This window comes from Sitodiplosis mosellana, unplaced genomic scaffold (assembly GCF_009176505.1).
Source record: "Sitodiplosis mosellana isolate CC-2019 unplaced genomic scaffold, AAFC_SMos_1.0 Smas_scaffold_6226, whole genome shotgun sequence".
Classification (NCBI taxonomy): Eukaryota; Metazoa; Arthropoda; class Insecta; order Diptera; family Cecidomyiidae; genus Sitodiplosis; species Sitodiplosis mosellana.
The window spans coordinates 17,088,081-17,106,100 of record NW_022601467.1 but is presented as its reverse complement, the minus strand read 5'-3'; the positions used below and the strand labels follow the sequence as shown (position 1 = coordinate 17,106,100).

Sequence of the window (18,020 nt, the reverse complement as noted above, 5' to 3'; positions counted from 1 at the left end):
TGTGATATGTGTGCGATGAAAGGAATTCGCGCATAATAAATTGTATGCAACAAAGTTTTTCCATTATTTTCGAAAGCATTTGCATAATTTTCACAACCCAAAAGCGCTCACTGTGCCTGTGCGTGTGTGGATATGGCCATATAGTGAATTGCGCGCAAGTTTGCACATTGGATACACGGTTTTTTTTAACCATTTCATTCTCGCGTTTTTTGTCGCCGTAGTTTTCTTCTTCGTTGAATTCATTATTGTTATTACTATATAATGTGTGTGTGCGTGCACTTCCTTTCATTGTTTCCCCCTTTTTTCCGTTCCTTTCCTCTTTCTCTCGTTCAATTGGTTTAGTGTCTTTTCAGCAGATTAATTCTAAACGTATTATTCCTTGCTCATTCTTTTCCGCAAAGTTTTTAATGAACCAAACACCATTTCCAGCACAGACGTGCACACACACACACACAGTCTCTCTTCCATTTATGATGTAATGTTTGTTTAAAGCAGTGCCATCATTTGCCATTTACTGATCGCTGCTGTGACACTCACTCACACACGCACTGAAAGAAAACAACCCCAATACTTGAGACTTGGTTCAATTCTCTTTTGTTTGCGCGGTGAACAACTGAATTTTTCATCTTCATTTGACTTGAATTGAAGATTCACGGATTGTTTTTGGTGTCATTTGACAATCAGTCGCAAACATTCGCTGTTTGTTGTACAACATTTCGAGTCGATTGTGTCGAGCTATTAATTGGTGACAGTGAATGCAAGATTTGCGTACAAAATGAGAGAGAGAGAGAGATAGAGAGCGCGCACTCAGTCGCCTGCTCGCATTTAATGCTCGTCGTCTTCTCTAATCGCACACACAAACCGGGGTGTGGTGTGGCTCAATTTAAATACAATAATTTCATGTCTGTTGCTGCGGACTTTGGGATAAATTACGTTCAAATCCATATGCGTTGAATGCACTGTTCAATGGCAAATGCGAGAACCCTTATGCGAGACACACACACGCACACAACACCCGTTCCATCATCAACCATTATCCCCCTCTAGCATAACGGCGCGCATCCATTTAAATACACATCTGTTAATTTGATGGAGATGCACGATGAGCAACAAACAATATTTGTCAATGATTTATTAATGGCAGAATGTGCAAACTTTAATATGGAATTTTGATCGGATTCGGATGGCACAAACGAAATACCGAAATTAAGGGGAAATTAGTTGGGAACAAACCAAACAACAACAACAACAAAAAACACACGCAACAACAACTTTGTTTGAATTATGGAAAGCGTGGGCTGCTCTCAGTGGCACGGGAGAGCGGAGGCCAAATTATATTCAATAGTTGGTGAAATGCGCTGCGCTTATTGCTTCCAATTGTATTATATCTGTTTTTGTTTCGATGAATGTGTACTTTTCAGTAGATGATGGCTTTAATAAATGGTGTGATATTTTATTAGAATCATTGGGGGATTAGAGCGAGGGAGAGAGAGAGAGAGCTAAAGTTGGTCTGGTCTGATAATGATGTTGGTGGTGGTTGCGATGGGAAAAAGTGCTCAGAGGCAAAAGCTACACGCGGAAGTTAGAATGGCACTGACATTTAATTATTGACTATTTAACAAGTGTGAAATGAGAACGTTAATATCCATTTGACTTTGAAGGCGAAATATAAACAATCGGTTTTATTGTATATATAATTTTGAACCATTTATGCTTTTGTCCAAATGCGCTTATATTCAATCGCGTAACACTCCACACGATTTGATTGGAGCTTCGATGGCATTGTTTATTTGTATATGTTGTTTATGTGGATGTATTTCGTGTGTTGTCATTCGTGCATTCGAAATTGAAAATGGAGTTCTCAAATGCTAAAAACCGACCAAAAAGAGGAGAATAAAAAAAATGAGAGAGAGAGAGAGAAAATGACAACAACAACAACAACAAGGCAGCAAACGGTGATTATGAATGAGCGACCATAAACACCGGGCTTCAAATCGGATTTCAATATCGACAATGGCTCTGCTAACTCAATGGCCATGTGCAAATAAATTGTGATTCGGTCTCGAACATAATGTTAAGTAATTGCGTTATTATTATTATGTACAGTTCGGGTGGATGATTGCCTTCCATGCAATCCATTTTATCAATTTTAATCTCGTTTTATTCGAGTGATAAAGTGTAAGCGTTTCGTCATGAAATATACGAATCCCCCCGAATGTAATGTCACATAAAATCGATATGAGTACAATGATGACTACGACAATGACGACAACGATATAGCGACAACAGCAGCAGCAACAGCAGCAACGACGAATGGCGACTGACGACGACGAAAACGACAACGACGACGACGACGGCTACATGCATCCGAGAACTTGTCCCATTGGAAACAATAACATAAAGTACTAACAACCGTACTCGAATTCGCTTGTGAACGTATGAACGCTGTTGTTATATAATAATAACATAATGGAATGGTGCGTTTTATTACATAAACACGGAATTTAAGTATTTTGAGCATAAAACCATGATGGATAAAGCGAAAGCGAAAAACGCATTTGCTGCGGCATGACTCAAACTAATAACGTTTTACAAGTATAGAATGAGTGCGTGTAAAGTTGGGGTTTAAAAAACAATCAGTTTTTGTTATTCTTGTGATGAAGCAGCAGTAGCAGCAGTGCGCGCACTCGCTCCCATTTTGTGTCGGATTCCATTCCATACAGGACGGTTTTAATACATGACATGATATGATATGATTTAATATGTGAGCGACCGTACGAACGAACGAACGAATGAACGAACAACGACGGCACCATGATGTTGATAGTGATGGTGATGCTTTCGGTCTGTCCAAGACAATTTACTCTCACTCTCTCTCTCTCTCCTTCTCGTTCGGCTTGCAACGCATATGCTTTTAACTTCATATTATTCAAACTAATTTTAAAGTACGCTTTCATTAGCCGGATTTCGGGTAATTTGTGAAAATTGCTAGTGCACAAGGATACACACGCACACGCACACATACATGAAGCAACAAGAGCAAGAGCAACAGAAATTTATCATAAGTCATAAATTAATCACCACACTTGGAACTTGTTTGGAGTAGTTCAAATATCTAATCATAATCATTTAGCAATCTCATGGTATTGCTGTAAGCATGATGCAGAATGTGGCTGTGACAGAGTAGCGTTACCGTGATGGCCATTAATATTATATGAACACACAACGAAAGTGGAATTCTAAGTGAAACAACCCTCTCCGTCGAGCCATCTCTGTTGTGGGCCAATGCTACACAATCATATAATATCTAATGTCAGATTTGCATTCACATTGGTATTCGCTTAAGAATCTTCCTATGCCTTTGACTTAATCTCTCGCCTCAGCTCCACACTCGCATTCACATAGCGCCTATATGTGACCCGTATGAACAAAAGGTCGAAGCGATTTTGCGACAATCGATATTGCATCGATAGCCGTATCTATTCGCCATTCGAATCAGATCACTATAATGGTTGTTATAGTGATTTAGTTTTGTTTTTCTTTCGAGATTTGATCGTATTATTCCATTTACATACTATTACTTGCCGCAAAAGGCATTCCAAGGTTTTTCGGGGAGGACGCTTCAATTCAGCAAATACACTACATTAAAATCAACATTTCGGTCGCTATATGTTGAAGCTCAAGTGCGTAAGGCACGAGCATGGTGGTGGTGGTGTTGTTGTTGTTGCTGCTCTTGTTATATGTTTATTGTTAAATCATCATCTATCCCAATTTTCCACATTCAGAAATTAATAAATCGTTTGGAGAGAGTGGCTCTCTCCCTCTAACTCATATCCATGTTTGTAATGAATCATGTTTCATGCGAAACAACATACTATGGGCTATGAGCAAACAACACATGCACGCACAGGCACATACGCAAAAACTCATATTTAGCATCATTCAGCCAGCCAGCCAGCCAAGCAACCAACCAACCAGTTAGCATCATCGTTCCGGCGGCAATCTCAATGAAGTTTTCCATCTCTTGAGTAATTTATTGTGTGTGCACAAATATTCGGCTGTTGAGCATTCGACTACATAATATTTGCGAACCCAAAAATCCCTCATCGAAATACACAAAAGAACATCGTTCAAGTGCCAGAATTTAATTCGATCTCTTCATCCCTCGATCTCTCTCTCTCTCTCTCTTTCTTTCTCTCTCTCTATCTCTTGTGTCTTCTCACTGGCTTTTTATTAGAATACCCCAATTTCCATATAGTACGAAAACCAAAATGAATAAAAATGATATGAATCGTGAGGCCTGAACATTGCACGCTTCATGCCGCTCTCACAAATATATCGATATTTTCTATATATTTTACCATTTGAATATAAAGATGTATAGACATGCAAAGGACAGCAGAAAAAAAAACGATAGAATCATCGGGTGAAACGAGCATATCGATGCTCAAATGCGTCAATGATTTTGGTTTCAGCATCATCGACATCAGCATCAGCATCAGCATCAGCATCGTCGTCATCATCAATGTTGTTGTGTGTATCGTAAACACTCCAAATTGTAACGTAAACTATTGATCATCCACTTTGCACGTCGATTTTCACAAAATTACTTCATAAATTCTCAACATGTTTATATATATTCAAAAGAGAATCTATTTGGCTTTTATTTGATGTATCGCTTGATTAATAAAAAAAATCATTTAATAGTTTATTTTTTACTCCAATCGAAAAAATACACTAAATCCCCAAATGGGAAATTGAACTATCCAAATTGTAAACTCCAAATTGTAACATAGAACTCAAAAACTTATGATGAAACTTTGTGAAACGTCAAAATTTGAACACGTGCAAGTCCGTTAGCCTTTCACGTTATTGTTTCCAAATTTGATAATAATTTCAATTTTGGATTGCTTTTAGATATTTTTCAAAAATATTTATTGTTTTAACTTATTTTTGCGAACAAAAATATTTACACTATAATTTATTTCAACACACTAAAAGATCGGCACATTGCGAACTGTCACATCGATCAACACTAACATAACCATAGAACTTTCAATCAAAGTTCGGTTTGACAGCAGCTTTGTATGTTATCATTCGGAAAGAATAAGTTAAAATTAATACATCATGAAATTCATCTAAAAAAAATATTTTGTCGAAATATATTGCAAAAAAAAGAGTAATGCATTACATTTTAGAAACATTTCACAGTAAAAATGCATGAAAACATTGAATACTTTGTACAGTATTTGCTGAAAACAACAATGATTTCGGAAGCATAATACTATAACATAGTTCAACTTTTCCTATCAAAAACGGGGAAAATTTAGATGCTGTTTTCAAAATGGATAAATGAATTTAGACAAAATAATTTTTTGTGTTTGATTATTATTCTGCATAGGCTGATTTTTTCGTGCTTTTTCCGAATATATGTATAATGTGCCACATTCAAAATTCGTATCGAAGTTAAAATCGTATTTTTTTCCAAATAGTTTACAATTTGGACTGTGTTACAATTGGGAGTGTTTACGATACGGCTCACATTTGTGTCGGCACTGCTGTTGCTGCTGCTGCTGCTACTACAGCACGTACGATAATCAATCTCAAGTCAAAATTAACTATTTCAACATTTTGGATAATCTATTATTGAATCACTCGTTTTAATAACAGACATATTGACGATTGAATGGCCGAAGCGCACGCAACGCACTCGAGCATCACTCTGTGTCGAATATTTATCCCAATTATATGAATACGCTTCGATATTTATCTGCGATGATTTGGAGTTCCATTTTCGATTAGCACCGATTTTGTTATGGATGAAATGCGACATTACGGTAATAATATGGCGAATGGCTCTCACAGTATGAGAGAGCGAACGACAGGCGGATCGTGTGTGTGTGTGTGTGACATATAATTGAGCAATTTCACAAGCGAATCAACGAGACATTTTGTCCGCATTTGGTTTTTGTTTTGGCATTTCCTTCTTTTCCACATTGGAAAATGAGTGGCTGGCACAGCACCAACATTCCATTCTGCGTCCGCTCTTCTTCTTCTACGCTTTTTCCTTCATTCTCACTAGTATAGCGTTTTTCTTTTCCATCGTTCGTTCGTTCGTTCGTTTGGTTGGATAGATTTTGGATAAAAGTTTATGATTCGATGCAAATTGAAAATTCGATTCAATCGACATGAAACCGACACCAAAGATATCATGCTGACTCTGCGATTCATCTTTTATTCCAGTGAAAAAAAGTGATTTTATTAAAAAAAAATCGGTATGTGTTTTCGAGCGTGCGCGCACGGCGCTCGCTTTTTTTTTTAAATCTCGTATTCATTCTTCTTCTCCACACCGAATGGCATTTATTCATTTTGGCTTGATTCACGTTACGCTATTTGATCGCAATTTGCATGGATTAAATTGCCGACCGCTTCTTTGATTCAATCCATTGTATATGGAGCTTGCGTACAATTAACTCAAGCTGAACAAACGAATGGATTTAACACCATATCATTAATACAATCTATTGTTTAGATGTGTGAAAACGCACCGGATCATTTAATATTTGCTCAAACAACAACAACAAAAATAAGCAGAGACGAAACGTACACACAAAATAACAAACAAAAAAACACAAACCACTAACAACAACAACAATGGGAAGAAGAAGAGCAATAGCAGACGAATCGAATACCAAAATGTAGAAACAAAGAGAAATATGTTTGTACACATGAAAAACACTAAACAGCAAATGAATAATACGCCTTGTACAACTGATAATGCCGAAAAAGCGGTGAAGAATGAATACAGAAAGATGTACGTAAGACGAGGAACAGAGTGAGCAGCCGAAACAACAAAAACAACAGCAACAGCGGCAATGGCACCACTATATTTGAACTCCCTGGACTGAGTGTGAATTAAATGTTTCCGAACACATCCCGCCGTTGCCTTCGCACTATTCAATTTCAATTTTTCATTTAAATGACATTCCACGCTCCGATATTCAGATAATCAAACAAAATGCGCGCGCACGGATACAACGAACCTCAACGATGTATAAGCTTAAATGCGTCAGAGCGAAAGAGACCTAGTGTGTGAATAGAAACGGACGAAACGAGCGAGCGAGTTTGTGAAACAGAATAGTATTTGAATGAAGAATTATGGCGTCAATAACAATCACAGCGAATGAAGCGTATAATTGAGACGGATTGGATTGGAGTGTGTGTGTAAGAGTGATTGTTTTTGCGGTTGTGTGTGCGTTAGTGTGTGAATCAAATGAAAAAATCGGATAGCCAAAAAAAAAAATTATGCCGAAACACTTCAACAACAGCGATCATATGACCATGATAAGCGTAAGTCAAACAAAACACGAACTGAAACCGCGCTAAACGTGAACAAAGATCGCGCGCGCGCTCAAGCAAAAAAAAATGAGCAGAAGAAATAAAAATTGAAAGAACGAGCACATGAGAGAGAGAGAGAGAGAGAGAGAGAAACGCGTTGAATTTATGATTTATACGCGTATACATCTTGTGCGATATCGTACTCTCGTTCGGTGACGTGTTTACTTTGACTCGGGTCAACTTCCATTTTAAATCCCCAGCTTTCATCAATGCTTCTAGTAATTTATTATTTTTATCCGCTAAGAGTCTCAAGTCGCGTTCGAGCGTGAGTACGTGCGTATGCGTGTGTCGATGCGTATGTGTCTTGGTGTGTCTGTGTGTGTGTGTGTCACTGCGGACAATTAATTAACGACTATTTCTTTTGGTTATTCCTCACTCTTTTTCTCCTCCGTTTTAATGTTTACGCATACAATATTTTCTGGATTATTTCGTGATGAATTCAGATCAATGTTTGCAACCGGAGAGCACATTTAAACCGAATCCAAAGAAAATGGAAGAGAACGGAATGAACAAGCAAGCAAGAAATGGAAAAGCAAACACTTGCAGACCGTAATAAAACAATTTAGACAAGAATTTTGAAATTTTATCGTATGGCATTCGTTTGTTTGTTCGAAAGAAAGCGACAGAGAACCTTTCTGCACTGTTTCCACAGGGAAAACAACGAAAAAGGACGGCAAAAGGGAATGGAGAAAGTTTGGTCGAAAGAATAAAACGGAAAACCAATTCAGTTTTTACAGAGGCGTACAAATGATGTTAGCCGTTAACATTTTCTTTTGACCATCGAATAAAGGCAATGTCAAGGTTCTATTTGTTCCGCTCTTTTGTTTGTTTTCCGATCAATTCTTCGATGTGCTTTGCCGTCTTTCAATCGTTCGGCTTTCAACATTAATTTCTAAATACAAGGCAAAATACAAATACGACGACAAGACGAGAAAAAAAAAACAGGACCGACAAATATGCAAAGCACACGTGCAACAGATAAAAGGCTAAGAAAACAATAGATGAAATGAATGACTCTGTCTGTTGTAGATAAACAGAGCTCGATTTTTTTGGAATGGGATTATTCGAATCCGAACTGATGCTAAATGAATGCACTTTTCACTTTAATGAAGTTCAATAAAACCACAAACTTTCTTCTATAAAGAGCACGGAATGAATGACGTGACACCGAATGAAAAAAAGCCCGCTATTCAAAGTGTCATTTATTAAAAACTCCAAATCCACTCATTTCTGTTGTCTGTCTCTCTTTTTTTCCATTCGAATAAAAGTACGCACACACAAAAATCTTTCCATTAATTCGCCCCAAAAGTTTCGGAGTCAAAACAAACGAAACAGAAAGAAAGAAAGAAAGAAAAATGCCGTGGATGGATCTGTTTTTCCAATTCAGTGAAAACATTCATTTCCATGCTATTTCGAGGAGATCCGCATAGTCATTGTAATAGTGTCTTGCAAATTGTATCGCCAAATAACATCATCAACAAGCCAAACCGAAGCCATTCTCATCCATACGCACAACACTGAGTCTGTTTGCGAGTAAAACACAAAGAGTGTGGCTGATAGTGCTTGGTTCCCTGTTTGCCATCATCACCAAGAGAGAGAGAGAGAGAGCGCGAGAGAGAAACGCTGCCCATGAATGAAAATTTCTTTTGTCGAACGAAATGGAGCGCGTTAAGACCATTTTCTAGTATTTCAATTGCTTTTTTGAACGTTATTTTACTTTTTGGCTACTGTTCATATATATATCTCGCCATCGTCATCATCATCAACATTGATTATGCTGTGAGATAATTCAATGTGATTATCTTATGCTAAATCGTTTTTCTGTTTCGCTTACGTTAGCCCATATTCTCTCTCTCTCTCTCTCTCTCTCTCTCTCTCTGTTTGTGTGTGTGTGTGTGTATATATATATATTTTTTTTGGGGGCAATTTGTTTACGAATGGCCCCGCGCGCGCACTGACATCCATGACATTAACAAATCGCATTAAAACGAATAGCCGCAACAGCAGCAGCATGAGCATCAGCAGCAGTGCATGGCCAAGCATAGAGAATATTTGCTGCAATTAGGTCACACTAATTATCATGATTTGGTTTGGTGTTGTTTCACACATTATTAAATTAAGATTGATCCAATGGATAATTGCGATCGCTCGTGTTGTGTTGCTTCGTTGTTTTTATTTCTGTTTTGAAATTGTGCAGCTGAGATTCTTTTAATTTACAATTTTATCGATAGCATAAAAAGATCGATATTAAAAAGAAATGAGAATGAGACGAGAACGAAACGAAACGAAAAAAAAACTAGAATGCGACGCATTGAATTGAGGGAAGAAAGAATGCCAGAAGAAGAGACAACATAAAACGAAAGATGGAAAGGCAAACACAAAAGAAATGCATGGAAAAAAGAACCACCGATGGCAGTAATAGACACCGCACAAAAGAGTACAAGAATCACTTGGTGCAAAACGGCACATGCAATTCGAGCTTTGCCATTGCCATCATCATCATCTTCATTGCCGCACATATAAAATCTAATCTATAGTCAATTCCAGTGGTATCATTTCAGTTGTAAAAATATACTGGAGCGAAACGTGTGTGCAAGTCAACTTGCTATTTGCAGACATTCATTCAAATAATCTGTCCAGTGAAGTATGTTCATAAGTTGATTTTTGTCTGTCTGTCTATCTATCTATCTATCTATCTATAGTTGGTTTTTTTTTCTCTTCATTCCTCCAGTTCCCAGTACACATCTCATTCAGCTCGGCGCTCTGCACTTGGGCAAACGCGAAGCGCTCGCGTCAGTCAAGTGTGCGGGCCACAATGAAGATATAAAATCGACTTGGGAAAATGGATAGTGTGAAAATAGCTTAACCAAAAAGGCATACAAAATATGCATAGATACATGTATAGAGGAAATAAAAATACTTACAATATAAATATGAAGATGAATAAAGTCGGGAACTAGAATATTTCTCCGCGTTCGCTGTGTGTTTATGAATATTCACAAGTAGTAATCCCAAATAATAGTTTGAATTTTACACTGTTCAATGTACATATATATGTTTATCTCAGTCATGTATTTTTTTTATTCTTGTTTTGGATTTTGTTCGGTTCGGTTCGGTTTGGTTGCGTCGGAATGGTTTTGTCCCTTTGATCCGATCGTTTTATTCAGTTTTTTTGGTTAAAATAACATGCATTGACGATGCGATAGAATAATAATAGTTTTGATTTGGTTGCATATATATGCACACGATATGTATGCCAGATGAACTATGATGATGATGATGCTGGTGGTTACGCTGGCTTTTGCATATAATCCTCAGTTAATCCAATTGATTATTAATGGAAAAACAAAAACAAATCTACAAATCGGTGGTTTTTCTCTCATTCTACCATGCAACCATTGCAATGGCCCATTCTATTTTTTATTCATGTTTCCACTGTTCAAAACTATTTCATGTTGATTTCTACGTAACAAATTTTCGTTTCCAAATAACAACACTTCTTCTTCTTCTTCTTCTTTTTCGCTTCTTCTTTTCTGTATTCCGCTTTCGATATTATTATTTTTTTTAATTCGTTAGTAATCCAAAAGGCGTTGAATAAACTATATATAAAATGTGGCTGGTCACTTGTGTGTCTCCAGTTTTAAATGGCCATTAAATTATTCACTTTAATTAATTTTCTGAACAAACACACTGAGTAAAAGTTTTCTCTCTCCGTTGTCCTGCAGCTTTTTGTTGTTTTGTTTTCTTTTGTTCAGCTTGTATGAAAGGTATTAAGCACTTGCACTGTAATTAATGAACAAAAATAAATAAGCATCTGGCTCTCTTCCTCTCGCTCGTTATTTCATTTCTTTTGCTTCTTCTTCTTCTTCTTTTCCACATCTACTTCGTTTCGCTGTGCTGTGATATTCCATTTGTCATAACAAGTAATGCGTATGCACATAGAGAGAGAGAGAGTGAGAAGCGAAGAGAGGGAAAAAATTGCTCTTTAAATAAGTTGATTTGTACATTTGCTATTCAAGTAACCAATTCTACGAAAAATGATTAGGTCTTATTCCATTCAGCGTTTGTTTTAATCGTTTAGGTAAATTTGCTGTAAATCGTAATTCAAGCCCACCGAAAATAAATTTAAAAAAAAAACACACACACAGCAGGGAGATAGCAAGAGAGATGTGAAGTGAAAAAGTGTGATGGTTTCGGATTCGCTTGAGAAATGAAGCAAAATGGAAAATCCCTTTTTGACCGCTTAGTACACTCAAAAAGGAAAACGAAAAAGGGATTTTAAGAAGAACACTCTCATACACGCATACAAACAAAATACACACACACACAACGACAGTTACTTGCGCTCTCTTCGCCTGTATGCGACACACGATGAACGTGTGCCTGACGATGAATGCGCGCCTGTATGCTGTATGTGTGTGAGCATAAAACGCACACAACAACGACGTGACCGTCTTGCTTTTGGCTTTGGTTCTGACTATACACCATGGATACGAGTGAGAGATACACGTTCAATGTGCTACACCATTACGAGCAATGAGAGAACATTGAAAGAAGGGAGAGAGAAGAACACGTCGCGTTTATTGTTGTTGCTGTTGCCTTTGCTGAATGCGAGAAAGATTCTAGCATTTACTACGGTTTTATGTAATGGAGAAACGGGCAAAATCACACAAAAATACAACATTTTCTACATCCCATCCACATACAGAGAGTGAAGTGATGATTGAAGTAACGAAAGAACGAGAATTGAAGGAAAGAAGCAGCAGCAGCAGCAGCAGCAGCAACGACAACGATTGCGACAACGATGAAACGGATGGCAGGCTTTGAGAACGCAACCAGAATAAAAGAGGAAAAAAAACACACACACACACACACCAAGCAGAAGAAGAAGAAGAAGAAGAAGAAGAAGAAGAAGAAGAGAAGAGGTGTTAAAGGAGCTCCGTATATAAAACAAACAATATGAAACAGGCAAAAGAGAGACTATACACAAAACACTATACTGATTCGCTTTCTGTGGTGTCGTTGTTGTTGCTGATGCTCCTTGTTAAAGTCCTTTCGATTTGGCTTTGGATAATAAATCTTTCCATTTAAGCGAATCTCTGCTGAAACAACAGATTCTTCTCTCGCTCTCGGTCCGTGTGTATGCGTTGTTTTTTTTCCTTTCGTTCTTTCTTTCATTCGTTTCTTTCATACAGATATATATGTTCACATATCGCTTCATTCATTCCGCGCGTTCGCAGCTCCGCTTTTTTTTACTTCGAATTAATCAATTAACGATCAGAAACATAATGCTCGCTCTCTTTCTCATATATTCATCTAATTCCGTATGATTTCCATTTAAATTTTTTTTCTTTCATCGTATTCTTTTTTTTTTCTCTTCTTTGTTTCCTCGATGAATGAATTGAAACAAAACCTCACTAAAAAAAATTATGTTACATTATTTGCTACACTGAAACGCTGCCATCCAATGTTTACTTTATATTATATATTACAGCATATATGTATATACGTATATATTATTTTGATGGGAGCTGTTACGCTCACAATAATAATAGGCGACTAATTAATATCACCAGCACTGGCAGCGAGAATTAATGAGTGTGTAGAAAACGTCAGTTCTCGATCATTATCCGGGTTAAAATCATTTGAATTCATCACGAAACTCTGTATAAATATAAATATTCACCATTTCTTTCGACAAAAAAAAAAATTGTTGTTTGATTCGGTTTTAGTTTACACCGAGGAAAAAAACAACAACGAAAACATTCGCTTCCGAATTCCAATTATGCACTTCATTTCATTTCATTCAAAGCACCTCTCTCGGTATCGTTTGATGCATTTTGCTTGTTTTCTCATCGAATGTGGTTCTTTTGCTTCGACTATGACTAGAATGTATGTGAGTGGTTTTTTTTCGCTCTCTGTTGCTCTACACTTCACTTTTTCCCCTCTGTTCCGTACACATTTGATTCAGTTTACATAAATAAAACGAAAACTAAATCATTCGTTTCTTTTTGAAAATGAAAAAAAAACAGAAAAATCATTCGTGTCCAACACAAAATTTACACACTTTAGCTTTGTTGCACATACAGTTTTGAAAATCACTGTATCCCAATCACACCAACAGAAAAAAAAAATTCAAGCAAAAATACAACAAGAAATTCTCACATTTCTTTTGAATGTTTCTCATACAGAAATCACCATACTAAACAACAAATTTTTTTATTTTTGATGAAAAACGACGCGACGGTACGGTTTCGTCGTACATACTGTTTGGTGTACACGTTCGGCATCAATCGGACCGGTGAACTCGGGTGACACGATTCGAATTATAGCCGTTTCTCTTTCTCATTCACAAGCGACGAACACACTCTCCGGCCGAAACGAATGTGTTGTGCATGCGTTGCGTTCGGTGCTGTGTGCTGCTCTGTTCTTGTCGTACTGAACATTTACAGCGTTTTCCGACCGAAAATCTTTAGCCCATCGGTAGCATTGACAGGGTATGGTCGCGCAATGTGTTCAACTATGTTTTGAGCGTTTGAAAATCGAGCAATTTGTTTGTCAATATGTGAATTCCATTTGAATTGTATCAAATTCATTGGATTGTTTTGGAAATTTTTGAAAAACGTCGAAAATGACCAATGATGCATAGTGAACCGTGGCGATAAAGACTAGCCATACGATAGCGCTGTAAGTTTCAGGTATGAGCAGTGCGTAATGTTGTAACAGCCAAACAAATAATGAAGCGAGACAAATAAACGACGGCAGCACACGGACAGATATCCATTTGCCGGATGTGCGACAGAGTAAAATATCATCGAGTGTGTACGTATAAACAGCAGTACCAAACATACACTGCTGTAGCTGTTGCCGCTGCTGCCACTGCTGCCGTGCCGCACGTACTAAAGACAGAGACGAAACGAACGCAACGCACATACACACGACTCGATTCGCTTGCTTTATTCGTACCGTGGCTGCTTGTGTTGGATTTGTTGTTGCTATTCGGTTGCTGCTTATATTGCCATTTGGATATTCCATGGAAAAAAAAGAGCACACATAAAAAACACAGAGTGTTCGTTGATTTGACTGTTGTTGTTGTTGTTGTTGTTATGCTTCTCGTTGTGTGTTCATGTAGCGTTGCCGCCGCTGCTGCTGCTGCTGCTGCTGCTCTCGTATGAGAATATTCGTTCTATGCTCTGTGTGTGAAATGAGTGCGGTACGGTATACACACATAAGCATAGCGTGGCAAAGCATAGCACCGAAAATGAAGTAGATCCAAAGATGCGACGACGGCAAGAGAAGAGAGCGTATAAAGAGAGTGGAGAGAAGAAAAAAAAGCAACTGAAGTCTCTTTTATTCTGGCTTTATTTTCCATTTTATGCTATGGCTGTGTGTAAAGATTTGTATGCCGTTGGTGACTCGTGAAAAGCGAGAAAATGTCTTTTGATGAATATGAAAGTCGTGTTTTATGAGCAATCCCTTGGAGTTTTTTTAGTCGCTCTCTCCCCGTCCCTTTCGTTCCCCGAAACAAACTCAACGATACACAATCATCCAACCATCCATGCAGTATGAAAATTGCCCAATGAGCCAACTACAAACCATTGAAACGCATGCACACAGCTCCGAAATTGATTTTCGACTATTTTGCTCGTCGTTCGAAACCCAATGGCAAATGGCAATGGCACAAAATATGGTTGGGTCAAAAATGGAAAATTAAAAATCGTTAAGTGATCGTTTAGTTTGAAATTGACTTATTAGGGAGCCAAGTGCTTGTGCAGTCTTCTCATCTCAATAGAGATGCTCAAGTCGTAAATATCCAAAGACGAAGATTGTAGAAATTCTCCGAACAAATCTATCCATGCCCTTAGCGCTCGAGAATCGAATCGTGTAAAATGCTTTATGCTCAAGCACTTTTACGGCAGCGCGATGGCAGCAACGGTGGCGATGATGAAGACGGCAGTCCACGTTCATAGTTCAATTCATGTTGAATATTAGATATCTGATGCGAGTGGCACTGTTATTCGATTGGAGCTGGTCGTGTGAATCAATCTGCTTATGCCAGCGTCGAGTGGAATAGTTTGGTAATACGGGAACCAAAAAGAACAGAACAGAACAAAAAGAAAATGCACACACACACACACACACCACACCGTACACAGCATATAAGTATGACGATGGTCCATCGTACACACAATAGCTGTGTGGACCAAAAGTGGGAAAGACGATCCACATTTCTATTGACTAGATCGAGAGGAGAGTAAGTTCATCTGACTTTGTTATGAAAGAGAAGAGTAAGTTTCTTTCGACTCAAAAATGGTTAAAGGCGAGTATGTTCATTTTTGGCGGGTCCTCGCGGTTTTCCACGGTTTCCGCGGAACTGATAAGAGATAACAACTTGGTGTCTTCGGCAAAGTTGTAGCACTCGAGGTCTTCTATAACATTGCTGAAGTCAAATATCTCTTATCTCTTATCAGTTCTGCGAAAAGTGCGAAAAATGATAAGAAAAAAAAAGTTCTATATAAAATTTGCTTTTTTATGTGCGCGATTTGCGCGCAACTGATAAGAGATAAGAGATAGATGTTGTAGAAGACCTCGAGTACTACAACTTTGTTGAAGACACCAAGTTGTTATCTCTTATCAGTTCCGCGGAAACCGTGAAAAACCGCGGAGGCTAGACGGGATGCCAACATACTTCCTTTTAACGCAAATAGAATCAACAGTAAACATACTCTCCTCTTTCAAAATATATTAGCATTTTTTCACATACTCTCCTCTCGATCTAGTCAATAGATTTGATGATGGAAATTTAAGTTTTATGAAAATCGTTTCACAATTTGCTTGCTTACTTTGCCATTTGTTTGGTTCACTACATACCGGAGCCCCGCAACGCACGTACACAATGGCATATGAGCGGGAATGAGACAGTAATCCACACTGAGAGCGTATACACACTATTCGAGAGCATTACGAGTGAATGGAAACAGTTCGGAGGCGCACAGATTGACGTGCAAATATAAGCATGAAACCGAAGCGTCACCCTGTGTGTATCTCTGTCTCACTCTCTCCCTCTCGAAGAGTTTGCATGATTGCTATCATACACGTATTTACGCGGATGATATTCAATGTTCCCTGTGCAAGTTAATATCCAAGTATTATATTCGGTCGTTTTACGTGCACACGGGGCAATGGCAATGTTTGCCATCACCATATAACCACTGTGCTTCATACACTCGATCTATGTATGTATGTTTGCGTCTCTATCGTTTGAAACGTTTCATCGTTCCGTTCTTTCTTTTTTTTTTGGGTTCGGTTCGATTTTACGTTTGCCATTGACTTGAACGATGATGCTTTGATAGCCCCAACCAAAAATACGGTTGTTATTGTGTGCCATGTTTTTCCCGAAAATCATGTTGATTTTTCGGCCCATCAGCCGTGCCATTGTGTCGCTATTCTTTTCTTCTTTTCAATCTGAAATTTGTTAGTTCCGTTTTTATTACCGTCTCGTTTTCTCATCTCTCTCTCTCTCTCTCTCTGTGGCTCTCTCTTCCATTCACTCTTTGATCGCTATTAATTTTAATGGAATCATCTCTCGTACAAAAGCTGAAAAGTCGACCATTTAAACATGAATTCGAACAAACAATTCGGAGATTTAATTATTCCCTTCGAGCTTCGGTTACTTCATTAGAATATATCCCTTATCGTGTCGATATTAGTAATCATCATGATTTGGCACCCTCAGTGAGAAAGACTTGACGTAATTTTGTTCTGCGCAAATGCGCGATAATATCTTCATGAGCATTTCAGTATACAAACACAGGCATTTATATCCATTTTCATGCTATGACGATGGCATCAACGACGGCGACGACGACAACAACGACATTGATTCATATTTTCCGGTTATATATAACACATCATTTATGCTCAATTAATTCAAAGGACTTAAAATATATACATCGTCAAGGTTTTCTTTTATGCTCTCCGTTAAATTTCATTTCCACTTTGATTGAATGATATTTGCACCATAACATTTTCGTTGTTGTTATTTTCTTTTCTCTCGTTTTTTTTTATTGTTTTTCACATGAAAAAACTCTTCACTTACCGAACCGTTCATGCGAAATTTTCCGTACTGTGAATGAAGTAAACGCTTGCGATTTCGACAATTCGACAAAATAGATTCGTAATCAACGTGTATTTGCTTATTTTGGACGAATTTTGCTGCGTTGTGCAGTGTATCTTTCATCCGAAATACTCGACGTTAACAATACGGGTTTGATATTGGAGTGAGTAAACCGTCTTGCCGTCTGGAATATTCTATCATACTGCTGGTTGAATACGTGAATCAGTTGGTGAATTATGAGTGAAAAGTTAATGTAATTAAAACTAGAATCGTTCCAATGCTGAATTCGTAAATGGAACAGAACGGAAACTATTTAATTGATTTAAATGATCAAAGAGATGCTAAAATACGGACAAGAGGCAAAAGAAACTTTCCGCTTGTTGTTTTGTGTGAAAAGAGTTTGGGTTCTTTGAATTGTTACCTAAACACATTTGGAATACGAGCGTGTGTGTGTGTGTGTGTACTGGGGTTAGACACAATTGTGATGAGCACTTACAAAATAAAT

At 37.8% G+C, this 18,020-nt stretch overlaps 1 protein-coding gene across 50 annotated transcripts in view; it reads right to left on the bottom strand.

Annotated features, from left to right (window-relative positions):
• LOC129577767 (serine-rich adhesin for platelets) overlaps positions 1 to 18,020 on the bottom strand; it is a 116,874-nt gene that overhangs the window by 53,207 nt on the left and 45,647 nt on the right. For 9 of the 50 annotated variants that reach the window (XM_055465289.1, XM_055465321.1, XM_055465306.1 and 6 more), the window contains exon 4: positions 10,323 to 11,181. The exons of 27 other annotated variants lie outside the window; for them this stretch is intronic. The gene's annotated coding sequence lies outside the window, so the exon portion shown is untranslated. Of the gene's footprint in view, positions 1 to 10,322; positions 11,182 to 12,398; positions 12,739 to 13,084; positions 13,427 to 13,465; positions 13,722 to 18,020 lie in introns of those variants that run through there. 14 more of the 50 variants (XM_055465337.1, XM_055465292.1, XM_055465316.1 and 11 more) reach the window with 9 other exon arrangements.